The following is a 22,416-nucleotide window of genomic DNA, read 5'->3' on the forward strand; positions in this document are numbered from 1 at the left end:
TCTGTGGTCTCCCCTGCCCCCCGGCTCACTCCTGTCCGCTCACCCAATGTCCCCACCCCCGCACTTGCCCCCAACTCCCCCTGGGTTCCTGGGCTCACTTCAGGAGCCCCAGTGCCCGGCTGACTTATAATTAGCTTTTACTGGGTCCTTTGTCTCCACTAGTCCTTTGAAAGGGGGCTGGCAGGGCGGCCAGGACGTTATGATGCTGTAAAACCCCTGTAATATTTATAAATCCCTTCAGACATCATAAAGAAAAGAACCTCCCTGTGGAATTCATCTCACATAATTACATATACATTTCCTTCTGGTTAATAAAAAGCAATCACTTCCGTCTGTGGGATATGCTGCCCTTTCTCTCCTCAGACCTGCCCTCAGCCACAGCATCCCCCATCCCTGTCTCGCCCCAGCCTTTCAAGTCCATCTGGGGAAAATGTCACCCTACTGTGTGACAGACCCTTTCTAGAACCTTGCAAGGAAAGAAGAGGTTGTTTTCTCCTACTGCACAGGCAAACCTGAGGCCCGGGGCCCTGACCGGGCTTCTGATCTCCTAGTCAGGACCCTTTCCAGCCCAGGTATCTTGGAAATTCCCTTTTATAATGTGCCTCTAAAAAATAAAAATCAGCTGAAGGGAATATCTCAGGGCAGAAGGGGGTCACGCAGACCTGAGTTCTAATCCTGGCTTTGCTACTCGCGGCCTCTGTGATGTTAGGAAAATCAGTTTTCTGCCCTGAGCCTCATTTATAAAACTGAGATAACGTCTCCCTCAAAGCATCCGGACATGTATTAGGTACCTGCTGACCTCCAGCCAGGCCCTGCGCCCAATCCCAGGGACCTAGAGCTGAATCAGGCCTGGTCCTTGTCCCCAAGGAGCTCACAGTCCAGCTGGGAGACAGACAATCAGTAGAGGGTGATAGGGGGGTGGGGGGAAGACACTGAGAGCACAGAGGAGCCTCTGTACCACTGGGGCATTCAGGGCAGACCTCCTGGAGGAGGTGGCTTCTGAGCTGAGGCTTGACAGAGTTCTCAGGCCAGGAGGGACTGATGAGGGTGAGTGAGACAGGGGCATGAAAGAACAGCACCACTGAAAGCCTGCAGGGAGACCCAAGGGGCTGGAGCACAGGCGCAAGGGGAAGGTGGCAGGGCAGGCCCCCCATGGCCTGAAGGACCCCGCAGCAAGGCCAGCAGCCCCCATGCCAAGGCTCCATAGGACCCAGGCTGTCCTGGAATAGTGACCCCGACCCCCATAGGAAATATATTCTCTTAGTGAGATCTGAGCCCCACTTTTCCCTGAAACCTCCAAGCCTGGCCCACCCTGTCCCCCTCCACCCTCCTCTTCCTCGCCCCCCGCCCCAGCTTTCACCTCAGCAGCCCCCACCGAGTCTAGGAAGGCAGAGACCCAAATCAGGAGCCACAAGGATGGACTGGCCGGGTGCAGGGATGGCATCAAGGGTGAAGAAAAGGTCAGGACAGGCACAACATCAGGTCAAGGTCAAGGATGTCAGTGAGAGAGACAAGGTCAAGGTCAGGGTGAGTTCAGGCAATGAGGTAAAGGTCAGAATCACAAATGAAGTCAAGGTCACAGGAGGAGGTCAAGGTCAGGAGGCGGGGCAGCACCAGCCTACCATGGTCTGGATGGCTCCCTCGAGCTGCAGCAGGGCTGGGGGAGCATGGCGACGGCTCTTTAAATAGTGCTCCAGGTCCGGACAACAGTTTGGAAGGTGACAAAGGACAGGAAGGGGGCCTCCCTGCCAGGCACCTGTCAGGGGCCATTGAGAGTGGGTGGAGTTGTGGGATCCAGAGCCTGTCCAAACCACAGTGATCTCCACCAGTGCAGGGCCAACAGGATCTCTGCAGCCAAGGAACAAAGGCCCAGGAAGGGGCTCCTGGCTGAGGACACACGATAAGTTGAGGCCTGGAGCCAGCTGGGAAGACTTGGCCTTGGGCCATGCAAGTTCAGGAGAGCTCCCAAGGCAGGGCCACCCACGCCACCTGGGGAAACTCAGGGCGGCAACGTGGCCTGACCCCTCAAGCTGTGTGACTCTCGATGGGACACCATCCTCCAGAAGGCTCGGTCCTCTCATATGAAAAGCGGGAGCACGTGACTCTGCCTGGTCAGCCCATGGAGAGGGTTTCTGCATCAGCCTGGCCCTCAGGGACCCCTCAACCAATAGGACTCTACTGCCACCATTACCCACCCCAGCGTGGGCCCCCTCAGGGCGTTGAAAATAGTCCAGGGAGTTGAAAGAGCAAAGAGACAAACAAGAAAAATGGAGGTGGCTCTGATGAAGGAGAACTGAGAAATCACATGCCCAACCACTCTGGCCACACACATATTGGGACGTAGCCCGTCCCCACCAGGCCTGGGCCAGCCCAAGAATTCTCCAGTTCATGTGACAAGCCGAGCCTGCACCTGCCCCTGGCAGGGGCCCCGTGTGTCCAAAGCAGCCCGGCTGCCCAGTCCATCCAGCCAAGTCGGCCCCCACCTGGGGCCACCACGTCTGATGGGCTGCCAGGGCCGGCAGTGCTGGGCTCAGGCCGTGGGCCCACCCGGCCCCAGGCACAGGACGGCTTAACTGTCCCCGGAGCTGGCCTTAGGCCTCCAGGCCCCGGTACGGCTGATCCCCTGTCTTGGGGGAGGGAATGTGATGACAATGAAAACAGTAAGAGTAGCTAACATTTATGAAACACAGCAAGTCAGGCTATGTCCTAAAACTTGTGTCTTCACATTGACTCCTTTACCCCATTTTCCAGGTGAGGAAACTGGGGCACACACAGGTTAAGTCATTCACCCAGGCTGATAAGTAGTGGTGTCAGGATGAGGGCTCCTTTCTAGTGGTTCCAGAAGGTTGTGCCCATTGCGATGCTCCCCTCCTCAAGCCATCCTGGACCAGCTGACTCTGACCAGCCCCTCTGACCTCCCCGAGAACTGTGATGGAATCTCCCACCCTGAGCTGGGACCAGGCCCTGCCATGCTGCCCCCTGGCAGGGACCAGCCACACGGGCTACAGGTGTTCAGCAGGTCAGGGCGAAGGGAAACTGGCTCCAGGCACAGGAGCCAGGACTCCAGTCCCAGCCCCATCTCCACCCACTGTGGGAGATGAGCTGTGTGAGCACGGCAGGCGCCTGCCCCTTTCGGGGCCTGAGTGGAGGGGCAGGTGACCACTGTCCATGCCAGCTCTGGCAGCAGCTTTTCCTGGCCTGGTCCATGAGCCTGGCCCTGGGGCCTCCTGGCTCTGGGCTTGCTGAGTGGGGAGAGATGATGCCATCCGGGGCTACCACCCCTGGTTCCTGCTGGCCGGAGGTGTCCATATGCAAGGCCTAGATGCCCCTGAGCTCCTGCTTCTGAGGATCACTGCTCAGGACAATGCAGGGGCTCCTGAGGGCCCAGGACAGTCCTGAGCACTCAGAGAGCCGCCCATCCTGCCAGGAGGAGGGAAATGCAAGAGGGAATCGCAATGAAACTCAGAGTGAGTCACAACAGAGCTTACAAATGCTGAGTAAATGAGTCCCCATGGTTTCCTTCCCCGGCCGCCTCCTCCTTCATATTATGAAAGCAGGAAGAGCTAGTCAGAAATCTGGTGGAGACCGTGGAAACCCCCAAGGAGAGGTGGTCGGGAAACACTTGTCCCTGGGGTGGAGGGGAGTAGGGGGAGATGTGGGGAGCATGCAGCGGTCCTGAGAAAAAGAAGCTCTGAGTTCCACCCTCGTTGTGGGACTCTCTCTCAGCAACACACAGACCCTCAGTTTTCCCCATCCGAGAAATGGTGCCAGCAAGCTGGCTGCTTGGAAACGGCCATCAGACAGCCCAGTGCCCTGGGAAGGAGTCACTGGCCCGGTTTGGAGGGCAGAGCCCCCACATGGATGGAATTCTTTTTTTTTTTTTTTAATAAATTTATTTATTTTTATTTTTGGCTGCGTTGGGTCTTCGTTTCTGTGCGCGAGCTTTCTCTAGTTGCAGCGAGCGGAGGCTACTCTTTGTTGCGGTGCGCGGGCATCTCATTGCGGTGGCCTCTCTTGTTGCGGAGCACGAGCTCTAGGCACGCGGGCTCAGTAGTTGTGGTTCATGGGCTCTAGAGCGCAGGCTCAGTAGCTGTGGCGCACGGGCTTGGTTGCTCCGCAGTATGTGGGATCTTCCCAGACCAGGGCTCGAACCCGTGTCCCCTGCATTGGCAGGAGGATTCTTAACCACTGTGCCACCAGGGAAGTCTCTGGATGGAATTCTTGATGAAACTTACCACCGCAGTCCCCCATCAGCCTGATGGGGCTACGGCAAGTCTGTTGCCATCACCAGGTCACATTGTTCGGCTCGGCTGACCACTGGGTGACAGCCGAGAGACCCCCGAGGGGTTTGTGCTCCCAGCCAGGTGCCTCCAGGAGCAATTAGTCTCGGAACTGGAATTTCAGGTGGGCCCCAGGGAGTCAGAGGACTTAGACGCTTGTGAAGAGCACCCCACTTTCCAGAGGGCAACTCGAGGTCTCAGGGGTGACCAAGCCAGGATGGGAACTTGAAAGAGATCAACTGCCTTAGGACAAGGCCACCCCCCTGCAGGGTGACAGCTGTAACCCAGACCACATGAGAGCAAGCTGGGGCAGGTGACTTTACCCCTAACCTCTCACCACTAACTCTTTGTGATCAGCAGGCTGTCCCCTGACCTCCCAGGCCCACTGCCCTTGGGTACTGCTCCCACCGCCCCAGCCAGCCACCACCTTGGCCTCCAGTGCTTTCCAAATCCTTCCTTCATTTTCCTTCCTCCAAGCCTTTGCCTGAGTCACATGCCCCCTCCCCTCCCCCACTGGAGTCACTGTCTATCTCCAACCTCTACTCCGCAGAGCAAGGACCACCTGCTTTTCCCTCACCACCACTGCCCAACCTAGAGGCTTCCACTCACCTGGCCTATGGGAGCATGGAGGGAACCATCAGTCCTCTGAGTCCAGCCCTGCTAGATGCTGAGTGTCTTTTGCAGCCTCCCCATTAAGTGGCTGTTGCTTGCATACCACCTGTGATGGGGAGCTCACCACTTCCCAAGCAAAGGCAACTCAGATTGGCAAATGCTCATTGATTGTCTACTGTAGCCCTCCACTGGGTGTTCTGGGGGACTAAGAACTCATCCTTGACAATTCCTGGGCTTGGGTCATTGTAGTAACCCAGTCAGACAATGTACGCTGAGTTTCTTCATTCACTCATCAATTATTTATTGGGTGCTGGGCACAGCACTGAACAAAACAGGTGTGGCTCTGAGAGTGAGGGGACCAGACAAAAAGTGCCAACACCCACCTGTTCAGAGGGGACATTATGGGTTGGGACCCGGTGAACTGAGCCTTGAAGGATGAGGAGGACGCAGTGGGAGAGGTCACTGCTCTGGGAGGAGAGTAGATAAGGTGTGGGTGTCCTGGGGCACCCACGGAGTTGCTCAGATATGAAGGGCCAAGTGGGAGGGGCCGGGGCCCAGCGGGAGAGGGGGCAGGGCTGTTCAGAGGTGGCATCCCGACCATCGAGAGGTGACCTCGAGGCCCCAAGCAGGACCCAGCAAAGAGTTCCCAGACCGGGCTTGGGGCTCCATCTTCTCTTGGTTTAGGGTCAGTCTTGGCATACTGAGCAGAGGAATCCTGTCCTTTCTCTTCCTGCAGGCTTCAAACCCGCAGCTATTTTTATAGCAGGATGCTGTGGCCACAGGCCCCTTGAACGGGGTGCCTCTCCCATGCTTCTGCAGATGGAGCACACTGGCCCTCTTGGCCGCTGCTATGAAACAGGCAGGAGGCATCCTGGGAGACATTCTTCTTAGCTTTAAAGGCTTCCTTGTCTTTTCTAAGTGGCTCCAAATTAGAGGAAGGCTCCAGACAGGGGCGGGCCTGGGGAGGAGGGGACAGACCTCCCCCTAATTATCCTTTAGATCTCGGTCATCCCATCTGCTAATTAGAAAGCTGATGTATGTGAAAGGCAATTTCCTTCGGGATAAGAAGGAGCAAAGGGTAAATCGGCTCTAAGTCCGGGTTCTGCTTGAAACATTAACTGCAGAGTGGTGGCCTGAGTCTGGCCCCCGGCCACTTGGGAGGGGGCAGATGCCTCAGCCATGAACACAGGGACTACTGTGCCAGCAGCACGTGTTGGATGTTCCTCGACCAATGCCGGATTTATTGGTCTGGATTCTGAGTGGGGAAAGTGGTCCTCAGGAAGCTTGTACCTCCCTGGTATTAGGGCCCTGCCTCCCAGGGATTATTTGGTGAGCCTCCTTGGGGGAGGGAGGGGACCGACCCCTTTGTCCAGTCTCTTATCTCATGACTGGGGATGTAATGGGGAGGTAGGGGATTGTGAAAAGCAGGTATCAGAACCCAGACCTCCTGACCCCTGGCTTGACCACCCCCCGACCCCCCCAGGGGAGATCCTTCTCACATGCTCACATCGCCTTCCTCAGAGTTAAGTGGCTACAGAGTTTGACAGGACGGTTTGGCGACCAGCTCACAGCCAGGAGGATCCAGGGGTCCACGGGTAGAAGTGGGGTCTCTCACTGCAGCATCACTGCAGAGGGTGACGGTGACTTGTCTTCCCAGCCTCCGTAGCCACAAGGCAGGTCAGACCTAGCAGCAACTTGTGCTGAGGAGTTGCAGGGATGTATAGTGGGACAGGAGCAACCTAGGGATTGTAGCTCACAGCTCAGCTCAGACATGTGGTTGTAAAAGTGCAGGTATTCTTGGGTTGCATTAATAGAGGTCTAGGTCCTCAATACAGGGAGGACCTGTTACAGGGTCAACCTTCTGTTGACCTACACAAATAATAGAAAACTTAGACTTGAACCTAGTACTGAGCTTTGCAGGGGAGGGCTTTGTGGAGGATAGCCACATGAATTGTGGCCGAGGGGCTGGGGGCTCTCAGCTGGAGAGTAACAGCCTTGGTGGGAAGCATAATTGTGTCAGTTTATCAGCTGGGCCATGCATGGCCTGTACCCACTCAACTGGGACCACTCTTCAGCTCTCCAGCCTCCATTGTCCTTCCTCTGGGTATTTGCCATCAGGCCCATAGGCTTTCTCCAAGCTCTGTGCCTTGGGAAGAACTTTCCCTCTGCTATCCCATTTTAATTCTACTTTGGGTTATTAGCTATTGCTACGTAAAGAATCACCCAAATCACAGTGGCGTGTTCACAGTTTCTATGGGTCAGAAATTCAGAAAATGCATAGCAAGGAAGGCTTGTCTCTACTTTGTAGTATCTGGGACTAAGGCCAGGGATGGCTGGACAGCTAGCACTGGAAACATCTGAAGGCTTGACCACGCATGTGTTTGGGGTCTGGGCTGGGAAGGGGAGAGGGGCACAAGCGGTGAATAGTGGGGACCAGCCCCCTGGTTCACAAAGCACAGACCTCATCCCATCGGACAGCTGAGAAAACTGAGGCCTGAGGCAGGGAAGGGCTGGCTCGAGGTGCCACTGGAAGACTTTTACCACATCCTGGAAGAGACACCTGGGAGGCGAGTCAGCGGGGACGTCCAGACGGGCTTCCCGCTCTTCGAGATGTGGGACGTCCTGGCGGCAGACAGTGGCACAGGCAATGCTTGGACTTGGGGCCCTCCCAGGGGCCGGGAGGCTGCCAAGCAGGCCAATTTGCTGTACTAATGTGTGCTTTCTGCTGCTCGGGGCCTCCTCACAGCCTCTCCTGTGAGCCGGGCCAGAGGCAACAGGACAAACTATAATGATGTCAAGCCACGCCCTGCTGCCCTGGCTTAGCAATTAGCCCAGTTGCCCAGCATCCAGCAGCTTCCACCCCCGTCTGGCTCAGGGTGGGGTGAATCAGAAGCCAGGACAGGGGGTGGGCCACTTTTTAATGACCCCTCCCACCCCTACCCCCCAGGAAAAGAGTCTGAAGATGGAGCTTCCTTCCCCTGTGAAGGACATCATGGAGCCGGGCCCCCTCCCACTCCACAGGCTGGAGCACCCACAGTGGAGGGTCAGTGGAAAGCAGAGCCCTCCCTGGAAGGCATCTCTCCCCAGTGCCCAGAACTGTGGGCTGATCTGTAGGGGGAACAGCAGTACAGCTGCAATCTTCTCCCCAGGGTCTGGGGGCTGTGGATAGACTAGAGCTTGAATTTGGGATTAGACCTGGGTTCGGGTCCTGCTGGGCCTGACTTCTCTGTGACCCTAGTGCACGTCACTTAATTGCCTCAGGGTCTCTGTTTCTTTACCCATAACCCAAAATTGTTTGTATTTTTTTAAAAATTTTATTGAAGTATAGTTGATTTACAATGTTGTGTTAATTTCTGCTGTGCAGCAAAGTGACTCAGTTATACATATATATATTCTTTTTCATATTCTTTTCCATTATGGTCTATCACAGGATATTGAATATAGCTCCCTGTGCTATATGGTAGGACCTTGCTGTTTATCCTATATATATATATATATATATATATATATATATATATATATATATATATCCTATATATAATAGTTTGCCTCTGCTAACGAAATTGGTTGTATTTACTCAGCAAGTTTGTTATGAGGGTTAAAGCATCGTGCCTGGAACATGATCTGTGATTATCAATTGGGGCTACAGACCCTGTCTGGTCATTGGCAGAAGACATGGCTGTCAGTGACAAGATCCCCCAACTGCAAGGCCACGTGGCCCAGTCATCCTTGGGCCCAGCGTATAAGCCGGCTGTTATGTCACTGCACTTCCAGATGCTAACTTGCAGGGGAATGCTGGCTGTGTCTGTGTCACGCACATAGAGGCCTGCACCCCAGCCCGAAGCAGAGGACCCAAAACACAGTGGGCACTTATCATCAACAGCTGTGGACTGTGCTTCGCATTGATTCCTTCTGCAAACGCTGGCTCGACCACAGGCCGGGCTTGCATCCTCCACTGTTCAAGAATCAGATTAGCTTCAAACTCGTCCCAGTTGTGTAATAACCTTTCCTTGAGACCTTCTGGAAAGATCAAGGAAGAGTCAGCATCTTAGGTGGAATGGAGCACAGATATATTGCGAGGATGGTGGGTTGGGAAATGTGGAGGGGGTGTGTGTGTGTGTGTAGATAGATGCTCGCCTCCTACAGTAGGAAGTCCTTAGATAAACTTGACACTGAAAAGACAACTGGTAGCAACACAAGCTTGTTATTTAGTGCTACAGAGGGAACTCTGAAAGAATCAGCTAGAATTGAGAGCAGTGGCCTCTGAGGCAGGGGAGAAATGGGGCAGGAGGAGGGGTAGGCCTGTGTAACTGTGTAACTACACAACTCTTATTACAGCCTCTAATTGAGGGGTCTGCTTACATTTGACAAATTAAAATTAAAAAGAAGAAATATGTACTGTTGAGTCGACCTCTGTCTCCCTAGTCTTGGGGGCCCTGAGGGGAATGGGGTGGGGAGCAGGGCTGCCTTGGGCCTGATATAGCCCACGCAGGGCTGGGCACATCGTGGTCCTCAGGGAAGCCACCCGAGGTCACGTTCTCACTGTCACCAGACCCTGGGACCCAGTGGTGCAGCAGACACCTGGTGCTGACTTCAGGGTGCTCACGCTGTGGGGAGCCTGCAAGGCGCCCCAGTGGCCCAGGGGCACTTTTGAAGTCCCAGTACCTTCTAAGGATTCCGTTTAACAAGCTGGGTGCTGCAGGCACCTGGATGAAAGATGCTGTATGAAGACATGAGATAATTACCAATTAAAGCCATTTTCTTAGAAACAGGAAGGTCCCATTTGCCAAGAGTAAACAGTGGGGGCGGACCCATCCTGGGAAGATCATGCTGGGGGGCCTCAGAAGCCGGTGTGAGTCAGAGCTCGGGGTCAAGTGAGGACACAGCTCCCTCCCCCGAACCCCGAGGGTGAGAAGTCAGCAGAGATACAGCGGCAGGGCCCCCCCAACCCCAAGATGGCAGGAGAGGCCCCACCCCACGGCTCTCCACCCTGCCTGGCAGGAATGGAGGAACTACTAGACCAGCCCAGATGGAGGAGCCCCGGCACTGAACTCAGGGACATCCCCCCATCCTCTGCAGGATGTAACCTCGATGAAGGGACAAACAGGAGAAGCGAGCCCCGGGGCTCCCTTTTCACTAATCTCACAAACCCCTATTGAGGACCTCCTGCGTGATGCTGGGTGCCTGGAGTGAAGCAGTGGACAAGACAAGCATCCTGCCCTCCTAGGGCGTAACTCTTAGTAGCCAAGCCTCATTGGTGCTTACGATGGACCAGACAACTCTGTCGAGTGCTTTAAGGGCTGGCTCTTTTTACCTTCACCCTGACCCTAGAAAGTGGTCTGTTAGGATCCCCATTTACAGAGGAGGCTAAGTGACTTCCTGAGGTCACCCAGCTAGTAACTGAGAAGCTCCAGGCTCTGAGCAAGTAACCACTGCACTACCCATCCCCCAACCTCCTTGGCATCTGCTCTGCCTGCAGCTGCGAGGCTGGTAATCCGGCTGGCGTCCATCCCTTGATGGGCAGCCTCACCTTGCAGACTCCCAGCCTCCAGGAGGACTCGAACCCCTCTCCAGCCCCTGCCTCTTTCCTGGAAGCCCCTCAAAGCCAGATCAGGGAGTCAGGCACTTCCTGCACACACCCATGCTGACTGTATCCCCGACACTGAGAACCATCCATTCAAGCTTCCAAGCCAGGGAGCTGGGACCAGTTCCAACTCCTCCTGTTCCCTGCTCTCCAAGTTCCATCAGCTCGCAGAGAGGAGAGGCCGCATGTCTCTGATGGGCCAAGTGGAACCTGGGGCCAGGACCCAGCAGCCCAGAGCAGATCCACAAAGAGACTCAGCTCCTTTCACCACGTGTCCTAGTTACCTGGTTACTGCTGGCCGATGGCTAATTCCTGCTCCCCTGCCCAGTGGGAAGGTTCCTTGTAAACTATAAATTCCCTAATAATGGAAGCAAGTCTTACAATGCTCAGGTCAAATGTACAGGCATAGCTCAGTTTCCCAAAATCACATGGTTCTTGGAGCTGATTTTATTCAGCATTTCACAAAGCAGCCTATTGTGTTCTGGCATCTACTACATGCTGAGTGGATCTCAGATCTTAGCTACCCCAGGGTATCTCCGATAACCTGTCCTTACAAATGAGGGGCTTGATCCTCAAGGAGTGTAAGTTCTGCCAGAGGTGAGGGACAGCTACACCAGAGATCAGTTCTTTCCCTGATGCCTCCTGAATTAGTTTTCTGTTGCTACATAAAAACATAACCAGAGGGCTTCCCTGGTGGCGCAGTGGTTGAGAGTCCACCTGCCGATGCAGGGGACACGGGTTAGTGCCCCGGTCCGGGAAGATCCCACATGCCACGGAGTGGCTGGGTCCGTGAGCCATGGCCACTGAGCCTGCGCGTCCGGAGCCTGTGCTCCGCAATGGGAGGCCACAAGAGTGAGAGGCCAGCGTATCGCAAAAAAACAAAACAAAACAAAACAAAAATATAACCAGAGATTTAGTGACCTAAGACAACACACAAATTTGTTATCTGACAGTTTCCTTGGGACAGGAGTCTGGGCACAGCTGGCTGAGTCACCTGCTCAGCATCTTACAGTCAAGCTGTCAGCCAGGCTGTGTTCTCATCTGGAGGCTTGACTGGGGAAGAATCCACTCCCACACTTATTCTGGTTTTTTCAGAATTCATTCCATTTCTTGGTATCTGTATGGCTGGGGACTTTTTGCTGGCAGTCCACTGCAGGTGGCCTCAGGTCCTACAGGCTCTGTGCCATTCCCTGCCACATGGCCTTCTCCAACATAACTACTTTGGGAAGCCAGTAATGAAAGTCTCTCTCCAGTCTGCTAAAACGGAGTCTTATATAATGTAACATAATCATGCGAGTGACATCTCATCACTTTTGCCACATTTTTTTGGTTAAAAGCAAGTTACAGGTCCACACACACTCAAGCGGAAGGGATTGTACATTGGGGGTCATATGAGGGTCTGCTCCTGATGTGCCCCCAGGAAGGATGAGGGGCACTCCTGACCCCAGTGGGGTTGTCACTGGTCAGGCATCCAGGCATCACTGGTCAGGCATCCAGGCATCACTGGCAGCCAGAAGGGCATGCACACACATGCACGTGCACATGTGCACACACAAAGCATCCTCCTGCTGGGAGTTTCACATCAAAGACCCCATAACAAGCTCTCACTTTCTTGGATCCTCACCTCAGGAAATCCTCACCTGGTCCCCTGAGCAGGAAGCAGGGCAGGGCTTACTGTCCCTTCATGAGCACAAGAAACCGAGGCTCCCAGTTAGGCTGTGACCAGGCTGTCCCCTGGCCTCCTGCCCAGCGTGTAGCCCTCACCCCCATGCCTAGGCTGTGTCACCTCTTCTGTCCTGCAGCGTCAGCGCAGCCTCAAGCTACGGCCCTCTCTAAGCCCCGAAGGAGTCGACGCACCGCTTCCTGGCAAGAGTGTTTCTGCAGCCTTGTTTACAGTTGTTGAACTATTTTCATCAAATTAATTAAATAATGCTAAATCCTCTCCAATTTGTTGTGCGATAAATTAAAGATGCTAAGATTGTGAAATGCATAACAAAACCTGTTTATTCTGATAAAAGCCCGCATGACAGCCCTGAGACAAGCGTCTGATGGTCCAGAATCTGATTCCACCGCTGGCTTTATCAGAGCGGGGCTTCCGGCCAAAAAGCCCCTCGGTGGCTGGGGTCCCAGTGAGCCCACATTGCTACCCAAAATGGGGACTTGAGGCTCAGAGGGAGGCGACGGGTCCCACATCCCCAGAGAAGATGCTGCGTGGAGGCCAGGACTGCAGAATGCATTGTCCTTCCCCAGAACCTCCTGCTGGCTTCCTGCTGCACCGGGTCAGCAGCTTGTAGGAATGATAACAGCTAATATGGGCCTGGTGTCATAGTATATAAACTCAAGTAATCCTCATGCAACTCTCAGAGGGCAGTGCTGCTATTACCCCATTGTACAGAGGAGTAAGTAAAGGCATTGCAAGTAACCAGCGGAGTGCACACAGCCTAGGACATGGAGGAGCCGGGATGGGGCCAGCAGTCCAACTACAGAGTCTGTGCCACTCACTCTATGTACACAGGATCCTCCTCCAGCTCTGGCCACCCATCCCCAGGCCAGGCTACAGTCCCAGAATCCCTCTGGGTCCAGGACACTCACCACTACCACCACCACTCCATCCCACAGCTAGTGTCTGTCTCACTCTGTTCCTTCTCTGTGCAAAGTGTGCCCCGTTGGCCACATGAGCATGACGGGTCACCTGTGAGAATCCCTTTCACCCACACAGGGGCATCCTGCAGCTCCTGAGAAAAAGAGGACAACGGCATTCCACCTATCCAATCTGAGACACAGAGAGCCTTGCAACCATCAGCCTGTGGCCCGAACCCTCCCTCCCAGAGCAAGTGGATGTATGGATTCAAAGCGACTCCACAGCCACTACCCATGTGGGTCGCTTGGCCAACCCCAGAGCTGTACTTTGTTATTCCCATTTTGTGGATGAGGAAACTGAGGCCCAGGGAAGAAAAGGGACTTGCCCGACTCCCATAGAGAGATTGTGGGCTAACTAAGTTTAGACCCCGAAAAGGCTGAGCTGCAGGTACCCAAAGCCCAGCTCCTGACTTCAGTGCAGCCTGGTCATCACTGTCACTCAGCCTCCCTCGGCCTAACCAGGTGTTCTGGGCATCTTGGGACCCAGAGCACACTTAACAGAGGCCCCGATGCAGGCCTGACTCCACTCCAATCCTAGCTTCCACCCCCACGAGTGGGCATGTGCAGTACCCCACTTGCTGGGCCCTTAAGAACCTCAGAGCAACTGTGGATTGTTACACCTTGTAAACTCTGAATCCCCAAAGCGATGGTAATTGTTAGCAGTACTGCTGCTGATGATGAGGAAGAAGAAGAGGATGAGGACAAATTGGGTGACTTCCAAGATGGTCCCTCCTTCCGAGGCAGGCACCCCTTATTCTTATATGTCCACTCAGATGAGCCCACACTGCCCAGGGCCAGGCTTCCCAGGAGGGGAGGCAGGACACACACCCTCAGTGGTCTCTCCCAGAACTCTTGCCCCTTTGGTGTCCCCAAGTGGTGTGGCCCTGGCCCCCTCACAAGTTCTTTGATGACAGTTTGACCACGTGGCTCCTGCCCCGTGATGTCCCCTTGCTCCTCAGCACATCAGCTCTCCCATCACCCTGGCATGTCGGAGGTCTGTTGACTGGTCACTCATAGGCAGAGGGAGACAGAGAGCAAAAGGCCACTGTCGTCCAGTGGGACAGGGAGAGGACACTGGAAGCCCAAGGAACTGCAGGAGAACCAGAGGGAGTGATCTGTTCTAATGGGGGCCAGTGGGGAGGGTGTGGCCTAGGGAACAAGTGAGCGGAGGTGAACACTGAGGCTGAAGTTCTGAAGGATGGATAGGAGTTTTCCAGACAGACACATGGGAGCGGTGGGCAAAGTGGGGAGTGGGATTCAGACAGCCTATCTGCAGGACACTCCCTTTCCCTCTCATTTCTCCCAGGACAATCATTAGCGACACTGATTCAGCAGGGGTGGAGGGGGCGATTTGGAGTGGCTGACACAGGGCACAGGATGAGGAGATGGTGGGGACTTGCCTGTGAAGGTGGTGAGTGTGGGCCTGGCAGGGTCCCTGAACCCCAGGTAAAAGTCTTGGTCCTTGTGCATGGCTGGGAGCCGCAGAGAGATTTGGGGCAGAGAGAAATACGAGCCACAGACACAGAGCTGGACCAGAGCTAGAAAACCAGAAAAGACTGATGCAAAAATAGTGCAGACGAGAAGTGACAGAGGCCTGGATGGAGGAGCACATGGCGGGGTGGGGGGGGAGTGTGTCAATTAGAGGGACAATAAGGGCGTACAGCCAACAGGACATGGGGAGCAATTAATTATGAGCTGAGGAGGAAGGGGGCATCCAGGCTCTGCTCTCACTTACTCTGATGTGGGTAAGGGGTGGGCATCATTTGGGCTCAGTGAGGGAAGCAGAACCCTGGTGAGGGTTATAGTATAAGAATTAGCACCCACACCGCTGGGGAGGGTCTGGGAAGGAAAGGTCCAAAGTAGGAAGCTTTATGGTACCAGGGAATGTCACCAGCCAGCCCTCTCTAAGCAAGGGTGCAGGTGGAGCTTGCAGAAAAACCTAGAAGCCAACTGGGTCTGGCTGCTGGAGTGGGAAGGCAGAGCCAGTGTAGACGTAGATGGAAGTGCCTTCACAGCTTCTGCTCTGCAAGATCATAGCCAAGCATCTGGTGGAAGGCCCAGGTCACCGTGAGCCAGCAGGGCCAGCAGTCCTCAAAAGGAGGAGAGAGGAAAGGGCAAGGACAAACCAGAACCTGCTGGCATCTCTGTGTCTGTCTCTCCCACCTCTAGCCTGGATGGCCTCAGAGCACAAATTTCTCTTCAGGCCAACTAGAGGGGAGAGGATTCTAGGGAACAAGGTTCCAGCCAACTTGATCGGCATGAGCCACCACAGGGGAATGACTGAGACCCGGCACCCAGGAGGGGGCAGGTGCAGGGCCACCTGGTACAGTTGTGCATGTCGTTCACTGCTCGAGGGCACTTGGCTAAGGGAGCCACAAAGGCTGAACCCCTGATCCTGGCATGAAGCTGCATCTACCTGGATTCAGGGGTATCTTTTTCTAATTTATATAAGATATTCTCTGAGCCTGGGAAGGGTGCAGGGAAAGAGGATGTGTTCCAGGTGGGATGGGGGGTATCTGGGTATCTGTGGGGGATGGGCTTCCCCATCTGTGGCCAACACCAAGGAAGGGATCATTTCCCTTTAAGGGCCAGGCACACAGGTTTCTTGTTAATGGTTGGACTAATCAATAACAGGTGTGGGGCATAAGGTGCTGGTCCTAAAATCCCCGGAGGGCAGAGCTAGGCCCAAGAAAGAAGCCAGCTTACTCTGAGGGAGAATTCTGCCCCAGGAAAAAGCTATTTCAGATACAACAAGCTGACTTTTCAGGTGATGAGCCCCCCGTCACTGGAGATATGCAAGCAGGGCCCAGCAGAAGCTTAGAGGGTTTGGTGCAGGGGATGTTATGAAGCATCAGTGGCCATTCAGCTACCTGCCCCTCCTGGGCTATGAGTCAAACAGGAGAGAGATCTCTGATGATGGGAGGGTGGGGCTCCCCCCAAGCCCACCCCCACACTTTCTCTCTGCTCACTTCTTTTTGGAACCGCCTTGGGTGTTTAGAAGATTAATTTCATGTTTGTGCAAAGCAAGGGATTAGAAAGGGAGGAGACTGACGTTCTCTGTAGGTTGTTAAGAAAACATCATCTAAAAAAAGACTGGCAAAATCGTTGTGGATACAGGTTACAGTTGAATGCCCTGTTTACCACCAACAACCCAGGGCTTTTAGTTGTAGGTAATTTGCTCTCATGCTCTGCAGTCTCAGAACCTAAACCCTTGGGCTCTGGGATGTTAAAAGACAGAGCATGGCGGGGTGGCCTCTATCCCTCAGGGCAGGGAGAGTGGGGCATCTTACCACCACCCCGTCCTGCCGGGGTCCGGGCTACAGACCTCAGGCAGAATTCTGCCGTGGGGACCACTGGCTCCTCTGTCCACTGCTGCTTCCTGCATCACTTCTCAGTGCTCCTGGGGGGATCAGGGGAGAGAATGAGGCTCAGAGAGGGCACAGGCTCACCCCAGCACACAGAGCAAGTTGCTGACTCCTGATCCAGAGCTCCTTCTCTGAGCTGCCACTTGCGCTTTGAGATCAAGATGGTGGGAGCTGCCGGACCATAGCAGACCTTTCCGGGAGGGCCTCGGGAGACAGAGCCCACACCATCCAGCGTACTATCCTTTTTTTTTTAACAGCTTTGTTGAGATATAATTCACATACCATACAATTCACCCACTTAAAGCATACAATTCAAGGGCTTTTAGCATATTCACATTGTTGTACAACCATCACTACAACTAATTTTAGACCATATCTATCACCCCAAACAGAAACCCTGTACCTTTCAGCAGTTACCCTCCAACCCCTGCCAGTGGCTGCCAGAGCGTCCCCACAGCCCCTGGCAACCACTAATATATTTTCTGTCCCTATGGAGTTGCCATCTCTGGACATTTCATACAAATGAAATCTTATAGTAACTTGGTCTTCGACTGGCTTCTTTCACTTAGCATAATGTTTTTGAGATTCATCCATGTTGTAGCATCCATCAGTACTTCATTCCTTTCTATGGCTGAATAATATCCCATTGTATGGATACACCATATTTTGTTTATCCATTCACCCACTGATGGACATTTGGGTTGTTTCTACTTTGGGGCTATTATGAATAGCCCTGTTATGAACGTGTGTATATAAGGTTTTTTTTTAATTAATTAATTTTTGGCTGCATTGGGTCTTTGTCGCTGCGTGTGGGCTTTCTCTAGTTGCGGCGAGCGGGGGCTGCTCTTCATTGCGGTGCGCGGGCTCCTTGATGCGGTGGCTTCTCTTGTTGCAGAGCATGGGTTCTAGGCACGTGGGCTTCAGTAGTCGTGGCACGAGGGCTCAGTAGTTGTGGCTCATGGGCTCTAAAGCGCAGGCTCAGTAGTTGTGGCGCATGGGCTTAGCTGCTCCACGGCATGAGGGATCTTCCCAGGCCAGGTCTCGAACCTGTGTCCCCTGCATTGGCAGGCAGATTCTTAACCACTGCACCACTAGGGAAGCCCGTGTGTATAAGTTTTTGTGTGGTCATATATTTCTCCTCAGAGAACTGGAATTCTGGAGATAAATAATAATTATAAATGGGAAATAACTATGCTGGAAGAAGTGGGGCTGGAGGGAGGATAAATAAGTTAAATCTTCAGGTCTTAGAGGAAGAAGTCGTCAGATATTTAAAATTGATAAATCAAGAAATACCAACATAGTAGACATATGTCATCCTTGTCAACTACTCTGAGTCTGGGCCCCTCTCCATTGTTTGGGGAATCTTCCTCCCATCCGAAAAAAAAAGGGAAAATGCCAAACACTCTTTCCCAGCCTCCCCCGCAGCCAGAGTCAAGTTCATGCCCCTGCTCAGCCAATCAAACGCACCCACTCAGACTCTGATACTAAAGCCATGAGGTGGAGAAGCAGACGTCACACAGGTTCCATTCTGGTGAGGTTGGAGGCTGCTTGGGGAGACAACACTCAGATTCTAGAAGTGGCAGGGACCACAGAGCAGTGTCCAGCATTGAGGGCTCTGGAACAAGAGGCTGCACCACACCGATGCTAGAACGCGAACTGGGGTGTCATTCCTATGCAAACCTCTAGCCCCTAGCTCTCCAGCCTCTCACTGATGTTGTAAATCTCTCGATATATATACTTCTAATAAATGCCTTTTCTACTTAAATTTCCCGGAGTTGGTTTCTATTGCCTACAACTCACATTGCTGACAAAACAAGCAATACTGGCTTGTTCTTAGAGATAAGAAGGTAATCTCCAGGGAGAAGTGAAAAAAAAAATGCAGTTGTTCCTCGGTATCCTCAAGGGATTGGCTCCAGGACCTGCCACAGACACCAAAATCCGAGGATGCTTAAGTCCCACAGTTGACCCTCCGAATCCATGGATGATTCAACAAACCGCGGATTGTTGCTGTTGGGTGAATCTGCGGATGTGGAATCCAAGGATATGGAGGGCAGACTGTATACATGTTTATTGGGAAAAAAATCAGTATAAGTGGACCTGAGCAGTGTAAACCCGTGTTGTTCAAGAGCTAACTGTAATTATAAGTGGTTGTCGCCAAAGAGGGGGACTTGGGCAGGGAGGGGCAGGGCTCCAGTGCTTTTCATTATATAAGCCCCTCTGTATGATCTCTCTCTCTTTTTTTAAAATTTATTTATTTATTTTTGGCTGCGTTGGGTCTTCTTTTCTGTGCGAGGGCTTTCTCCAGTTGCGGCAAGCGGGGGTCACTCTTCTTCACAGTGCGCAGGCCTCTCACTATCGCAGCCTCTCTTGTTGCAGAGCACAGGCTCCAGACGCACAGGCTCAGTAGTTGTGGCTCACGGGCCTAGTTGCTCCGCGGCATGTGGGATCTTCCCAGACCGGGGCTCGAACCCGTGTCCCTTGCATTGGCAGGCAGATTCTCAACCACTGCGCCACCAGGGAAGCCCTGTATGATCTCTTTTTAACCCATGTGCATTTATTAATTTGATTAAAACTTAATATATCTATTTTTAAATTTCAGGGGTCAAGTTCTAGTTGATGATAAGGCAGAGGTGTGACAGTGGGGGGAAGTGGCTGAGTGATGTGGAGAGGAAGTTGCCGGCCAGGGTGTGGCATGTGTGACCCACAAGGCAGGAGGCCATCAGGGTGGTGTGAGAGAAAGCGGGGGCGGTTTGGGGGGCTAAGGTCTTCACTGAATGGGGGGTGATGGGGATGGGTGAACTGGGGGTCCACGGATCCTCAGAGCAGTTTCTACTGCCAAGCCAGGCTGGCGCCCTGCAGCCGTGGGAGACAAACTCTGTACTTGGTCCGTTGCCCCAAGCTCCCTCCAGTCCCCCAGGCTCATCTCCTTGCCCTCCCACAGGTTCCCCTCCCACTCCATGGCCAAGTCCACCCAAAACCTGAAAAAGCCTTAAGAAACATCCCCCAGGCCCTCATAAAGCCCCACACTGGTATGTGCACAGTAGGGAGTGGATTTGATTTTCAGACAGATCAGCAGTGATGTTTGGAATGAACTGAGAAACTAAAGAAGTTTTCCCAGAAGGAGAAGATGGGGGTGGGGCAGTAGGGAGGACCAGGCTGCCGTTGGCCCACATCTGCAGAATATCCAAGGAAGAGAGGTAGACCCTTCTGAGTCGTCCCCCATCTGGGACCTCAGATGGCTGAGCCATCAGCCATGGGTCGATGCTACAGGCAGTTAGAGTTGGGTTCAAATAAGGAAGCCCTTATTAAGGGCTTATTAAGGAACTGTAATTATAAGTGGTTGTCGCCAAAGAGGGGGACGTGGGCAGGGAAGGGCAGGGCTGTAGGAGTGAGTTCCCCATCAGGGGAGGTGTGTAAGCAGAGGCTGCACCTCCACCCAGCTGGGATGGTGTTGGCAGGATTCCTGCATGGGATGAGAATCCTCCAACCCTGAAATTTTAAGAAAAGGAGATGAGGAAAAGGAGCAAAGGGAAGGAGAGCAAACCAGGGCCCAAGGCAGGAAAGGAGATGCCACAATAGCAGCTGCTGGAACAGCAGCTCAAGATGGAAACATGCCCTTATTTGTGGGGAATTTGTTTCAGCAAATGAGAGACAGTGATGATGCCCAGGCTGTCTCCTAAAATTAATACCATCTGGAAAAAAATACCAATTCAACAGGACTCATTTTTTCCCCCCACTAATGAACTAAGCCAAGTTTCGTGCCCATCCTGATTTATCTATTTAGAAAGAAGCTCTTTATTTCCAGGAGCTGGACCATCCTTCTGGCCAGATGTGGGCTCATGACCGCAGAGAAGTTCCATGTCTGGGGATTTTTGGTAAAACGATGTTTCTTGTGAAATATATCAGCTCTACACAGAATGGAGTAAATGAATAGGTACACTTTATATGATAAACATGAACTTGACACCCAGGAACCCATTCCCTGGCTTAAGAACTAGAATATTACTAGAACCTTAGAAGCCCCCTGTGTGTCCTTGGAGATAACCGCTGTTCCAAATTTCAGGTTAATTACTCCCTTGCTTTTCTTTAAAACCATCTACATGTATCCCTAAATAGTATATTTTTCACTTTGCTTCTCTGTGACCTTACAATAAATGGACTCATACTGCATACATTTTTCTATGACTTTCTTCTTTCGATAAATATTGCTTTGAGATTTATTTACATTGAGGTACGTAGCTATATTTACTTTGTTTTTATTCTCCATAACATCCTACCTCATGAATATGGATATTTTTTTATCGACTTGTGAACTGAGACATTTTTTAAAAGTTTCTAAATGTATACTGGTTTTCTGGTTATCTATTTATCATTGACTTGTGAATTAATTTACAAATTAATTCTAGTCTTATTCTAAGACTAGAATATAGTCTTATGATACACATCCTTTGAAATGTGTTCAAGCTAGCTTTATGAACTAACGTGTGGTCTTTTTCATAAGTATTCATGTGCACTTGAAAAACATAAATATTCTCCTCTGGTTGGGTACAATGTTCTCTACGTATCCACTTGATTGAGTCTGTGATATATACTATTAAATACTTTCTGGTTTTTATGTACTTGATTTATTAACTATCATAAGCAATAATTTTAACTGTCCCATATCATTTTGGACTTCTGTATTTCCTTTCATGTCTGTCCATTCTTTTTCTTTTTAATTTTATTTATTTATTTTTGGTTGTGCCGGGTGTTCGTTGCGGCCGGAGGGCTCCTTAGTTGTGGCAGGCAAACTCTTAGTTGCAGCATGCATGTGGGATCTAGTTCCCTGACCAGGGGATCGAATCCGCGTTCCCTGCATTGGGAGGTGAATTCTTAACCACTGCGCCACCAGGGAAGTCCCTGTCTGTCCATTCTTGCTTAAATATTTTAGGCTATGTTATTAATGTATAAAAAAATAAGAATTTTTCTACCTTCCTGGTGAATTAACTCTTTTTAATTCTTCATTGATCTTCTTTATCTTTAGTAAAACTTTTAGCCTTAAAGACAATTTGTTTTCTGAGCTTAATAAAGCCTTTCCACTTTTCTTTTCTTTTTTCATATGCCTACAACATATTTTCCCATCCTTTGCTTTTCAATCTTTCTGTGTCCTTATGTTTTGTGTGCATCCCTTGTAAATAGCACATGGTTGAATTTTATTTTAATACTGTTTGACAGTCCTTGTCTTTTTTTTTTTTTGGCTGCACCGCGCGGCAAAGCACTGAGTCCTAACCTCAGGACCGCCAGGGAATTCCCAACAGTTCTTGTCTTTTAACTGGAGAGTTTTAGTCCATTTATGTTTTAGTGATTGGTGATCAATTTGGGTTTATTTCTACCATCTCATTATATTTTCTGCTTCTTTCCTCCCGCTCTTTTCCTGTCTTCTTTTGACCTGTGTATTAATTTGATATGACTGCAGTAATATTGCAACAGACAACTCCAAAATCTCAGGGGCTCACAACGACAAAAAGGTATTTCTCACTCTCAGTCTGAGGTTGGCTGCAGCTCTGCCTGGTCTTCCTATTATTCCATATTGTGGGTCGATTCCAAAAATAAGCTCACTGGGACTGGGCTGAAGCTGCAAAGGCTGTCTAGGGCGGGTAACAGTGGCAAGAACACAAGAGACAAAGCCAAATCGTGCAAGGACATCTCAAACTCCTGTTTGTGCCACATCTACTCACATTCCATTGGCTAAACCAAGTCACGTGTTCAAGCTCAAGCTCGGTGTAGTGGGGTTATCTATTCCCCTCGTGGAGTGGGACGTAGGCAGGGTGAATACTTGCTAAACGATAATATATCCCACCATGAGTGACTGAAGATTTTAGAGGGGGTTTCCTCTCTCTTTTTTTTTCATTTTATTTTCCCACCTTGTCCCCATTTGTTTGAGTAATATATTGCA

The sequence above is a fragment of the Mesoplodon mirus genome (assembly GCF_964341445.2).
Source record: "Mesoplodon mirus genome assembly, chromosome: 15".
Lineage (NCBI taxonomy): Eukaryota > Metazoa > Chordata > Mammalia > Artiodactyla > Ziphiidae > Mesoplodon > Mesoplodon mirus.